Here is a 14261-nt window from a genome sequence, read left to right on the forward strand (position 1 = left end):
AAATTAGCTCCTCACATTCATCTCTATTAATAACCCAGAGGTCAGGTCAGCCCACGGAAAGGTCATTCAGTTGCAGGTCAAGGCGAAGCGGGGGTGGAAGTGAGCATTGTTGTGTTACTGAAAACTGCTTCTATTACCGTGTGCGTGTGTGTCGTTGGTTAAATATCTTTGGAAACCCCTCCACCCATTCATTAAACAAGTCTGGATTTGGATTTAGATAGGACATGATTCTTTTGAGTGGCCATAGCACTTTACGCTATTAATATTGTGAATATTATTTAAAATTTTGTTTTTATTGTAATTTTATTGGACAAATATGATAGTTATTTTATGGCCCTAGCTTCTCAAATATGAAGATTTTGCTGTGTCTTGCAGGAGAAACCTTGAAAAATGTGCACAGTTATCTCCATATTTTAACAATCTCTTATACCTCCGTCTCTATGATGGTCAGAACACTAATGACAAACTAGTGCTAATCAAGCATAAATGATAATACATAACATAATTATCCTGCTCATAAAATAGCTGCTTACCACAGACAAAAAGACATATTGTGTACCGACTCTCAGACACTGTAACAAACACGCACACAACCTGCTCCAGTTTCTTGGCCCATTTAAGCGCTGACGAGCGCATAGCTGTGATCTGCTGGGACCTCGTGCCCCATGCCAACCCTCACCCCTCCTCACCAGTAAACACACCCCACCCCTCCCTCAACACTCTACTCCTCCTCAGTCCTCCTTCAGCTCTCCTCTGTTTGTCGCTCCTGAGCATCCTCAGTGCCACCCATCACAAACAGCACTTCATTCGCAGACCGCTGTGTGTCTGCCAAGTTACCGTACGATATGTCACTGCTTCTGTTTCTGTCACTGCTATCTCTGAGGAGAAGGTTGTAACTTGATGATGATACGTTTTGGTTTTCATTTCAAGAGCATCCCCAAAGCAATTTCAGTCAGTTCAGGATAACGACGACCTGGACAAATGAGAACATTCGCAGGCTCATTACAAGAGCATGTTATCCTTCAGTTCGAGTGAAAATATGGAAATCACCAAGAGAAATGAGTTGCCACATCAGTGATTTCCAAACAAATCCATGCTCCTCGCTCTCCTTTCCTCTCTCCATCCCTCTCGTCTGGCCCAGCCCTTGTTTCAGGGTCCCAGGCCTCCCCCATATCTAAATCCTGGCTTTGTGTGGGAGCTGGAGTGCAACAATGACCATGTTAGCTGACACAGTGCTGGCTGCCTGATCTGCGCTGACAGCATCTCCCCTCTATACCACCCCACCTCTGCATGGGTTGCTGGCAAGAGACACATCCATCGCTTAACTGTAGGTCTGTGGGCTGGGTACAGGGCTGGGTAGGGATTTACCAGGTGTGTGTGTGTGTGTGTGTGTGTGTGTGTGTGTGTGTGTGTGTGTGTGTGTGTGTGTGTGTGTGTTGGCGGGGGCGGGGGGGGGGGGGTAACTAAGGGTTATGGGTTGGGTGGCAGGGGCGTTTGTCTGCAGTGGCATGTAGTTTATGAAGCCCTGGGGTCTGGACAGGGGCTAAACGGATTTGCATCTGTGTTAGGGGTTTTCACATATTTTTTGGATGATCAGACTTCTGCTCAGGTTTTAGTTTGGTGGAGCTGTGAGGATGGGAATTACTGTATGTGAGTGCACCAAACTTTATGAATAACAATGACAAAGTTGGAAGTTGTCTGGCTCTAATAAATAAAACAAAATCAAAAGGACACAAGGGGGATCAAGAGGTCAATCAAGGGGTAGAATAAGTGAAAACACTTGTGCAGGTGAACCATGGATGTGCTAAGGATGCAATGTTTGAACATGCATGAACTTGATTGGTTGACTTGAATAGTCAACATTCCTGGTTCATATCCGTGACATCATTTGTCTGAACAACATGTAGAAATGAAATGAGGAGGGAAATTCCACTGTGACCACATCTTTAGGAAAGATTACCCAGTCAGAATTAGTGGAACCTGCATCAGTGTGCAGAGCCTCTAACATTTTTATTGATTACTATTTAATCTACTGACTAAGCGTTTCACTAGACTGTAACTGACTGAGTGACCAGCTGTTGTTACAGCACTTCCTCAGACTTGATATGAGATTAGGTTTTATTGTATCCTTCTGAGTATAAATCATTTTGTTTAGAAGATTGGCAGCTAACACTAAAATTTCCTTTAGAGAATCAAAACATAGGTCCAGGTGAGCAGAGAACAAACACACATCGTCTTACCTCACAAAGCACATCAAAATATGAGTTTAGATGCGGCATATACAAGTTTAACACCTGTGGACCAAGCCCTCATGTTTTCCAGTATACACGCCGCTTAAGTGTCCTTGAGCAACTGAACCAAACCCATTGTAGAGGAAAAGAGAATTTAGTATCATATAAAATGTCCCTGCAAGAGAAACATACTGACTACAGACACAAAGTGACCACAAAGATGTGCGAAATGATTACTAAAGCAGGTAGGACAACCCTCGTGTGGGTGGGGTGGGGGGCTTTTACATGTCTCTGCCCAGGGAGGACTTTGGCTCACTGTCAGGCATATCTGAACCGTCTCCTATTTAACTCAGCTTTGCAGCAGCCAGCTGCGTGGTTTACTATAAATCATCTGTAAGTACACAACATACACAAACGCAGACAGATACACAGTGGCATGCTGAATTGTGGACAGGAATACACAGCACAAACAAACACACACACACACACACACACACACACACACACACACACACACACACACACACTGTTCGTCACACAACAGCTCCCCTGAAAGAAGGAGGCACTTTCTTTAAAATGTGATCTAAGGCCTGCTGCTCTTATTTAGAGATAAAAATAACTTCCCAACATCACTTGTTGGAAAGTTCATCCAGGCATCTAAAGACCGCTGGGATTTTATTAGAGCTTGTCTTCTGGTTTATTTTGGCTTCCAGGTTTGAAGTTAGATCACTCAGCTGGGACACTTAGCTCTAAAGCACTGACATACAACTCACTGGAAAATAAACTCCATGTGTGTAATGTAACACAAAGTGTACCAGCTCGTTTTTAATCCAAAGATCCTTCATCACCATGAAAAGTGTACGTCACAGTTTTGGAGGCTGTCCCACTGGGCAACTTGCATATAAAGTGATCAAAATTTAATGGCAGATCAATCACTGTGGCACTCATACATGCACACTCAGCAGTATACAGTTGGATAGCAGATGAGCAGGAGCATTATCTAAAGTAGAAAGGCTGACCTTTCAGCTTTTATTTAATAGCCTGTAGCTAGTGAAGTGCTGAAGTCTTAAAAATGATATACCACTAACTAAATATTGCTAATGTAGCCGGGTCTATTTGTACAACTCCCATTACTATATCATTTTAAATTCCTCCTGGATACAGGGGAAGCAGTCCCTGTAGTTCTTTTCCTGCAGATCTCTTGGTCTCAGATCATTTAAAATCAACTTGATGTAGAGCTTCTAAAAGTTTGCATTATATTAGTTTTGAGCAAAACTCTAATTTTGTGCCTGAATTGTGAAAACGTGCTGCAGGCATCTGAGAGACCCAGAGAGAAATAGTCAGTACCCTCACTCCTTAGACAGTCTGCTATGTTACAAACTTTATCTTCTTCTCCTCCCTCCTTAATCGTAATCGTGCAGCCCCGCCTCTTGTTGCCCTAATATGGGGGCATCTCTCTGCCCTCCGGCCAATCAGGCAGCTGGATGCGTCCCTCCTAGAGATGCCATGGGCCTGGGCCAGGCCTGAGGTTTCAGTGAGGGGAGCAACAGGCCGGCTGGTGACAAGGGGCAAATGCTTTAGATAGAGAGTGGAGGAAAAGATTAAAAATACCAACAAGAACAACTGAGGGGGAGCAGCCGAGGACAGACAGGAAGTGAATGTTAGAGAGTGGAAGTCATAGGAAGATAAAAAAGAGAGCGAGAAGCTGAGATTGAAGCTTCAGGTGGAGGTCTGTCCCCTTTGCACCACTGGAGGAGGCGCGCTGAGGCTGAAAATTAAGGTAGGCTGGATGGATGTGGTTTAATAAAGTCTGTGCTGATGACACAGTGCAGTCTGCTGATACCCGAGGGCTCTCTGTTGTGGCTCTGTGCAGAGAGGAAAGCAGGTGTTAGAAGTCATGGCTCAAGGGGACTGATAGCTTGCAGAATAAATCTACAGCGGCCTCAGCTTTGTTGCTCTGGGTCTGTACTCTGTGTCGGTATAATTCAGTTTTAAATCAGCCCCAGGACTTGTTTAATTTTCTGAAATATTGCCTCAACGTGCTGCAGCATAGGAGCTGCTGAGAGCATGCGAATCATTTCTGTAGCAGCCTGCAGACTCTACATGGCTGACTTCAACAATAGCGTGCTGTTTAAATGCAAAGACAGTTTTAGTAAGACAGCTGCTGCTTGTGTTTATTCCAACATGCCAGTTGCTCATTACAAACACTTGAGCATTCACTGAGGTGAATGGTAACTATTTGCAGTGTGGCATGTCACTATGACTCCAAGTTTATAAGAGTGTTTTGTAATGTGACCTGGGTCAAATAACACTTGGAAATTATTCATAGCATTTATTTAAACCTTTAGGTGTGTCAAATGGGTAGGTGCCTCCAGTACTGGCAGTACCATAACATTTAGAGAAAAAACACCTAAACTCCATCATAATAATGGTGTCCCAGTCAAAAATAAGTGGCCTCAAGCAGAGCAGAGCTGACAGAGCTGCTGGTGGCTGTATGCGCTCATTTCAAATAGCCCCTGTCTGAATGTTACACACCAACGACAGCTGCAGTGCAATGGTCATAGGATCTGTTTGCCCCCCAACTACAGCTCCACCAGCCTGGTATGTATCTTGGCCCAAAGTGGGCAGAGAGGCTGCTGTATCCAAAACACACCCACTCTGTGATAGAGGACCACCAACACATATGTGTGGAACTGGATTTCACAATGAAAGCACTGGGTAATCATTCATTCTGATTTGATAACAATATCAAACTAATCTGAAAGGCAGATTCTACTTTCCAGCAACTATTCATACAAGCATTTATTCACACTTAGCTTCTTGAATAGTTTAGAAGACAGGTTTGGACTCATTTTTCTGCTGCTGCTGATTTATTGCTTTCAACCAGTTGTTTAGAGTCCAACTGTATCGAAGTGGAAATACCGAGCAAGTGTAACAAACTGTTGTGTTATAACTTATACTTTTCTATCAGATACATTAAACACTTTTTTTAATGCATTATAAAATATAAGCTTCTCAGCCTATATTACTGTGTCTGTTTCTGGACAAAGATGCATAAAGTTATAACTTAAATAAAGAAGTGGAAGAAGTATTCACATTCTTTACATATGTAAAAGTACACACACTGTGAAATTACTCCAATACGAGTAAAAGTCCTGTATCCAAAACATTACTTAAGTCGAAGTATGTAAGTAAGTCAGCTAGATTTACTTAGAGTATAACAAATTTAAGTCAAAGGTTCCCTGTCAGTGTGTTTCTGTTATATCTGATGTTTGTGGATTCATATTGCTGCTGCATTAATGTTGTGTTTTCCTGCTGTAGATGTTTCAGGTTGAGCTCATTTGAACTCCTTTATAAACTGTTGGGTAGTTTCATCTGCATCAATGCATCAGATTCTATCAGATCCTCATATGTTTGTAGTGTTGCTGTCCTGTGAGAACCACGTATCTCATGGTTTCAGAAAAGCTGTCCTGTTTATTGTTGATCCAAGAGGCTTTTTAAAGACTTTATTTAGGAGAATTAAACAATCACTTCATCCTGTAGTGACACATAGTAGTAGCTAGTGCATACCTCAAATTTGTATTTAAGTAAAGTACTTGAGTATATACCTATGCTGAACTACAGAAGCTTGGCTGCAGATGTTAGTATTTTCTGTTTGGAAACCTTTAATTCTTCTTTGTTGTACACTCTCAGCATATGGATGCTTTAATATGTCCGTCCACATGACAGTTAATGTTGTTGGTGTCTCTGCATCATAGTCATGGTATCTGCCAAACCCCTCTTTACTCCAGCTTGTTTAAATGGAGGACAGTAACTGAACTCTCCTCTAATTCTGTTGGTACAGACTGTGACCAGGGGATCACAGGTCTGAGTCTGATGCTACAAATAAAGTGTTACAAGTCAGACTCTTGTGGCATTTTGTTGTTGTGGACACTCTAAGAAATCTCTGTTATTTTGAGGTGACATGTTGCTGGAAGATGTGGACAAAATACAGTACAAAAGCAGCAGGTATACTTTGTGTGTGTATCCATGAGCTGAGAGTAAATGGGGTCAGAAATGAAATGATGGATGATGATAGCAGCTTCCTGGCGACAGACTTTGGGTGGTGGTGGTGGCGGTGGTTGCCGTTGTGGGTGGGGTTACTTTAAGGCCAGGAAGTATAGGGTCAAGAGTTGATTGGGCAGTTCAGGAGGGAGACCTCATGAGGAAACACTGCTTGACGTATGTATGCGGGTCAACTTCCGTCAGTGTAAGCAGACAGCCGAGTGGATTTTTCAGGAAGGAAGACTCATGTAAACAAATGACTTGAGAGCACATGTCAGTTAATATCCAATATACAATTTAAATATATTTATCCAGAAACTGAGAAATACAGTTCATAGATTTTGGCAAATTTTTTATCCTTAAATGACCTCATGGTGTTTGTCAGCATGTGTATCTGTCTAGAAAATCTATGTTTCCTGTTGACATGGAGGCATTTCCTGTCCAGAGCCCCACGCCTGCGGGTGTGTCTTGTTTTGTCCATCTGATGTCTCAAATGGCCAGGAGACACGCTGGGCTCTATCTCACTCATCTTCAAAGGTTTGAACATTATGCTGTTTGGTGGATGCTATCTAAAGTGGCTCACAGCAGCAACACTCTATTTCCTAAAGACTTTTAAAATAATTTTTAAAAGATTTTAAAAATAAAATAAAAATACCTATCTTTGTAATCTGGCTTTATCCCTGGTGTTTATTTTATTCCTACTGGTTTTGGATATTTTGTTATTTTATTGTTTTTAAAATGTGATTTATTTTAGATAGTTTTGATCTCCATAAAGCCAAGTAATACATTATGATAAAACTATCAAATTGCAGTTAGATGCTAATGACTGCAGTTTACAGCCACAACATGGCCTGGATATTTTGTTTGTTGTTTTATTTCAGTGTAGAAAAGTCCACATTAAAGGGGTACTCCACTGATTGAGTACTGCACTACACAAAATTTTTGGAAGCACAAAAGACCGAATGGGCAAAATGAAAGCAGCTGAGGCCAAGATACCCTGACTTTATAAGTCTCAAGTTTGGGTAAAAATCAAAAAACACTTTTGCAATAATTCAACTAATTGCCCATTTTCATTGTCTGCCAAATACACACGGATTTTAGACTTCCCATTTAAATGTCAGGAGATTATATAACCGTTTCACAGGCTGAGTTGCACTTCTCATGACAAGTAAACTGACCTTTACTGTATCTGTGAAGTTAAACCAGTAGAGTGTCTTTCCAGAAACATGCCCTTATTAGTTTGAATTATACACAGACTGACTGTAAACAGTTCAATGTGCAGTTACTAATAAAATGTAATAAAAAAGTGATGACGAGAGAGAAACTTCACCATCATTGTATGTTTTTGGAGGCAGAACTTCTGTGAATGACACCACTACTATCTGAATGGCTAGTTGATCATAGTTTATTGTGGGTAAGTGGAAAATGTGTTTTTTGTAATTTGGTTGAATTGATTCTTTAATTGGGCAGCATGGTGGTGTTGTGGTTGGCATTGTTGCCTCACAGCCCCAGGTCGGGGAATTGCATGTTCTCCCCGTGTCTGCGTGGGTTGGGTAGGTGTGAATGTGAGCGCGGATGTTTGTCTGTCTCCATGTGCCCTGTGATAGACTGGCGTCCTGTCCAGGGTGTACCCTGGCTCACGTCGGAGGTCAGCTGGGATCGGCTCCAGCCCCCTGCGACCCTGTTGGTTTAAGCGGTTGAAGATGATGGATGATGAATGATTCCTTAGCTGTAATCAATTTTTGATACAGAGGTTACCATGGAGACTTTTTTTTTTATCTCACAAGACTGCAAAGTACATGTTATTCATTCTGCTCATTTTCAGTTAGACTCTTTGATGTCCTCATCCTTTCACTTTTCTGTTCTTATTGTCACATTTTGCCTTTATTCTTCTGTGAATTTCGTCTTCTTCCCCTTCATGTCTGCACCTGCACTGTGTCAAGAGCACGGAATAATTCATTCATTCATTTATTTTAAATGACATGTAGCAAAAATAATATAAAAATTATTATATGCATTGAATTTTTGATCAAATGATATTTATCCTTTTATTTATTGTATTTTTAATAAAACAATAATACATTTATTTATTCCTATTTATCTCCCAAACATATGTATTTCTTTACTAGTTTCTTTCTTTCTCGTGTGGTCATGTGTGTTTGCCTATTAACTATCGATGGTTATTTCTAAATTTTTGTTTTTAAAGAGCTGGTGTTATTTGTTTAACTTCTTGCAGTCATTCCGGTGTTGAGAATAGAAGCAGTTTCCCTCCTCTTGTGGTCTTGTGATTGTCCTAAAATTAGATCCAATAGGTTTTGTGTTACACATTCAAGCTGCCTCCAATTGTGAAGAAGTGTTGCGGAATTTCCTCCGTGTTTGGACTCTTATGTAAGTATATAAGGAGAAAAACTATTTTTGTCAATATCTGGCCCCAGCTGATAATATCTCAGTCCACAAATAAATCCCAAACTCACATCCTCAGCTGTCTTGTGTGCTGTATCCCTGCTGCAGATGGATGGTTGTTTTCTTTGAGTGAACACCTGATGCTGCAGTCCTACCATTACTGAGCCAACTATAACATCATTAACTTGTCCATCTCTAATAGGCTTAGAACAGCCTCTGAACAGGATTAGAGCAGTAGGGTCAGTTTAACAAGGCTGCTGCTGAAAGTCAGAGCAGGACACCAAAAACTATTCAGCTCACATCTTATTCCCTCACAGATCTTCCCAAGAAAAGCAACATTTGTTTAGACTGAAGTTGAACGAAGATTATGATTTCCTGACAAGTTACGTCTAGCAGTTGTGCAAATGATGAGGAGGTAGTTTACCGCCGTTATATTGCTATAAAAAACGATGGGTGTGTGTATAAGGAGTGTGACTTTGGAAATATGTCCACATTGGACAAATGTATAGATATTGGAGAAAGAGATTGTTTTAAAATAATTGGCATTGGATAAAATTAAACTTTGTTACTCATCGTAATCAGTGGTTTTGGAGAATTGTCCAATATTGTCATTGTGTGAAGGGATGAACCTCAAAACTGGGGACCTCATTTAATTTTGTGTTTCCTACCGGCAACATTGGTTTATTTAACCATGTAAAAGGATCTTTACTGAACCTAAAAGGTGGATTCTAATCCAATACACTTTTTGTCAAATTAAGCTAAAATCTCTGTTCTGTCTGCATGACAAGAAGAAAGTCCAGTGTTACACAGTGTTACACAGCCCTGGCTCTATAAATGGAAAACAGACCAAGCCCCCACCACAGCGACTGCCTGGTTGATCCAATACGGAAGGGCCAAAAAAAAACAAAAAAAACATTCTAGTCTGTATGTTTAGGTCATATCTCCATGACCCTCACTTTTCCTCGGAGGTATACGTTAGCCAGATGGACTTACCTCCCTCCCCGCAACGTCACATACATGCCCTCTTTTGGTAAGAGGAAATTAGGCGGAGTAAAAGTCTGAGAAGATGGCAATTCCAGTAGGCGAGTCCGATTGGATCAAGTTGGGAGAACGGACCTCGACGGAGACGCTACGTCCATTTTTTATACAGTCTATGGAAACAGACAAAGAGGCTCAGACACACACAACCCTGTTCCGTTGTTGCTCGTGCACAGGACAGGGGAGAGGCCATGGACGTATAAAGAGAAAGGCAGTGAGAGCGAGAGGGACGGTAAATCTGGCACATGCTAACGCTCTTAAGGAGCACTGATGGGAGGAGGGGTTGTTTGGGTGTTGAGTTCAAATATCAACAGTCTTTCTCCTGAACTGAGACTCCATCTTTAACCAAACAGTTTTAACCAGTCCATAACCCTAAAATACATGATGTCTTACCACTTGGGGGCAAAACACAATCAATCAACAACATATCAATGTCATCAATCATACAGTGCCGAAACAACGATATTGTCATTTTACTGCTTTCCTATTAATGAAAAGGTGACTCACTGAAGAAAGATGTCATTGTAAAAGGTTCACAGGTTTGGCCATTGTTGTTTGTTTTGTTCGACGGACTATATGGACCCGGAAATAGTATTTTAGAAGGGTGTTCATCAGCCTAAAAGACAAGATAGCTAGTTAAAGACCAGCAGCTACAAAGCACCATTATTATTTATTTCGAGTCCTGCTTGTGTACACCTTGTGAATATAAGTCCAATTGTCCTTCTCATTTCACTCTGTTTTTGGTCTCCACCACCTCCTGATGGAAAAATCTTAGCTGCTAAAGACTCCATGTTGACCAGCTAACCACTAAATGTGTCTGTGGGCTGTTTGGTGCTGGTCAGTTAGTGTACAGCGGAACCAATGTGAGCTAGCGTGACACAGACTGTCCCTGAGCTCACAAACCTCCTAATTGGAGGATGCTGTGGAACATGTGACTAAAAAAATTACTTCCTGCCTGAAATGTATTTATACGTAATTCTATTATTATCTGGATTGTTCTGTAAAACACTAGGGAACAGTACCAGTATTTATTTCTGTGAGGTGACTGCATCTGCCAGTGGGCGCATTTGAAGGCAGTGGATGTACACGGTGGGTGGGTGGGTCGAGAGATTATGATGTTAGAGCAGATACCTAGCAAGGCATCTAGCTCCAGATGGCTGGAATGGTGTGAGAAATATGTCAGCCATGAAGCTTGGTGTGAATATAGAAATGCACTTAGTTCCCTGTTCCATCCGGCAGGAAATTAAACAAATAAAAGGCCTTACTAATTCATTTGTGACTTGAAGCCTTTTTCACAAGTTCTGTGCTGTGAAGTTGAAAAGGTGCAGTCAGACTGTTTTTTCACCCTATGACCTCACTAACCCTGCTGCTTTATCAAATCTCCTCATGGCAACTTAATCCAGCTCCTGTTAGACAAATTGCAGACTGGCTGACAGCACCAAAAAGCTCTTTAGCTTTCTGGTTTGTTCTCTGATCTTCAAATTCAGAGCCCACCATGAGAGCAGTCAGGCAGCAAGAACACAGGCTGTGAAGCTGCATAGTAGCTGCTGCAAGGGATTATATTAGCAGGGTGCTCTGCATCTTAACCACTACATTATTAGGAAGTCAAACTTTGGTATCAATTGGACAGATGCCTTTTTTATTTCAATTTTATGAATACAATCTCTGGGGAATAATGTGACATTACTCTTTCAAATAAAGTTATATCAACTCACCTGTGAAGGAATTGAAGTGTCCCAGACCTTTAAAGTTTGATAAAACCCTACCAGCAGTTTCATTCCCTCTCCATGTGTCCCATTCAGTATTACATACATTACAAAACAGGAGAGCTGTTGTGACCTGCACATGTGTCCTACTGAGATGGAGAGTAATACAGAATCTGTATTATATATTCTACTGATGATATAGTCATACTACATTCACCTTTAACCAACAGCAACCCTGAACGGGCATGCCAGAAGGTTGCAGGTCCATACTGATTAGGGGAGGTCATCAGGCATGTGGAGACCTGCAGATGTGTGAGTCTGATCTATAATAAGACTGGGCTGTGAGGCATTTAAAATCTTCACCTCCTCCTCCTCCATCCCTCCATTCCTGTTCTCCGTCCAGGGAGTGCCACCTCTTCCACCTGCTGCTGTCTGTCTATGACACAGAATTGCTGTGTAAACCTGCTGCCAGGTGCACAAGTCAAAGTGTCTCTGATAATCATATTTTTACTTATACTGAAATGTTCTGCTTTTCTCAAGAGGACTGACTACAGTTTACAACTCAGAGCTCAGGAAACATTTCATTATTTGTTTCAAGTTTTAACTAAAAACTACACCTTTGATAACTAACAAGATTGCTTTTTGTGAATACAAAATGATTGACTACAATGTCATCCTGTACAGTACTGTCACTGTTGTGTCTGCTTTAGATGAATAAAACGCATAGTGATGACTGCTCATTTCAACACTGCATGTCATGCAATGCCACTGCTGTCACTCAGCACAAAAAAATAAAAGAGAGCTTGGAACTCAGCACGGCACATCTCTGTTTGAAGAGTATAGGACCTCTGCTAATTTACTAGTCAAACAAAATGTATTAGAATATCTAAATAACGTAAGCTTTTGTGATCAAAATAGGTTGAATTATCCACATTTTTCATTATATAGCACATGAACCATTAATTTAATTTGTAGATATCTTATTTTGGGCAAAAGAAAGTGCCAGGAGAGTAAAATCATCTAGTTCTGGATGTGGTCATTGTCTTAAAGTCAACTGTCCATAGTTTCAACATGGGTCCCATTATGTTATGTATTATTGTACTTCATCATCACTGTAGGAGCAGCAGTCGGTGATCCACCAGGAGCTCAGGGATGATTTTGTTCTCTTCACTAGAGAGCCTTTCACTCCATGTGTGAAGGGTCTATCTCTCAAAAAACATGTTCTACTCCATGAATGCTTGTCCCTGCTCCTCTGTGACTGATACACTGACGGCTGGGCAGCAGTGAATGTTTGCTATGTGTTCCTGCGACCTGCTGGATACCAGATACCTCCAACCCACCCAAACAGGCATCCACGCTGACACTCTACACGTCAATACACACATACAAATTCAAACACACAGATGGGCTTTCATCCTTTGCACGCACACACACACACACACACACACACACACAGACATAGCTGAGCAAAGAGGGTTTTTAAAAAAAAAGAGATCACATGAAGGCTGGACTGTAAGGAATGGGATTGCAGGGGGCCGCAATGACAGAAAGCCAAGTAATTCCTAAACTAGCAGAGTTATGCTGGACTGATGGAAAAACATACTGCCACAGACCAAGCTCCTCCCAGGTGCGACTGTTTTCATGGGAGTTAACAGAGTTACTGTGGATATAGTGTAGTTCTCACAGTTGGTCTTATATTCTCACATCATCATACAACACAACTCTGTGCTCACAGGAGTTTTGCCATCTTTATTACACCACAACTATTTAATAATTCTGACGTGACATGACATGACATGTATGTTTGATTGTTTCATTGGCGCTACAAACACTCAGCATCACTGGTACCTGCTGGCATTACTTCTGCTTTAATAGCTCACATCATCTCTCAGTGGTGATTGGTGGGTGGATATCAAATGTGTTTGGAAGCACATCAAAGCGTCAGGAAGCATGCATTCAATCTGGTCGAAGGTCTTACCTTGGTCAAATTCACTGTACTGTTTTTTGGCTACACTAATTACATCCCTGCTAGTCCTAAATCAGTGTCAAAGTATTATTTCAGTGGTATTTGTATAGTTACATTTGTTATTATGATGACAATGTCACTACTGTCGTGGAGCTTTTGTGGAAGTTTGAATAGTACCATTGGTTTTCTAAAAGTGTCTGAGTAGAGCGTTTTGATGGTTTGGGCTCGGGTAGCCAGTGCAGAGGCATGACCAAGACTATGGAAAGAATCTAAAGACCGCCATCGCATGTGCTTCAAATTGACAGCCATGTCACTATAGCAGATGCTTAAACTCCAAATGCTGCCTGAGCCTTTCGGGAACACTTGAGGCTACACCGTCTTAAGAATGCTACTGGAGCTAACTTACTGGTTATATGATACAGTCCTGTTTTGTTGGAATGTCAGTGGTGACTAGTGTCATCCTGCATATAGACTGTAAATTGTTCCTGATTTAATTCAACTTCTTTCCAGACAGAATTACATGAACATGTGTGTCAGGGATTAAGAGGATGCTCATATTTTTTAATGTAGTAGAGTATGTGTGCACACATGCACAGAGGGATGAGGTTGGCATTTCAAACTGACCCCAGAGTAAAATGTCTGAAAGAAATGTAATGAAAGTGTAGTGAAAGGTCAAGAACCTAGTACGTTTTTTGTAGCAAAAGCAGTGGTCACATGCATGGGCATTATTTCCCAAAGTTTGGAGTAGCATCATCAACTATTCCTTTTTTATGCAACACATTCCTGTCTTATTTAAAGCAGTGTGTGGTTATTGGACAGCTGTTAGTTTAATTGCATTGCTGTTTGTGTGTTTTTATCTACGGGACACTCAGT

General features: G+C 41.2%; 1 protein-coding gene across 1 annotated transcript in view; it reads left to right on the forward strand.

The window, feature by feature from the left end:
- The first annotated feature begins 3780 nt into the window (after positions 1-3780).
- The window catches only part of prx (periaxin), a 36685-nt gene continuing 26204 nt past the window's right edge, over positions 3781-14261 (forward strand). The window contains exon 1 of the mRNA XM_083913779.1: positions 3781-4011. The gene's annotated coding sequence lies outside the window, so the exon portion shown is untranslated. The remainder of the gene's footprint in view (positions 4012-14261) is intronic.

Source organism: Echiichthys vipera, assembly GCF_963691815.1.
Source record: "Echiichthys vipera genome assembly, chromosome: 5".
NCBI lineage: Eukaryota > Metazoa > Chordata > Actinopteri > Perciformes > Trachinidae > Echiichthys > Echiichthys vipera.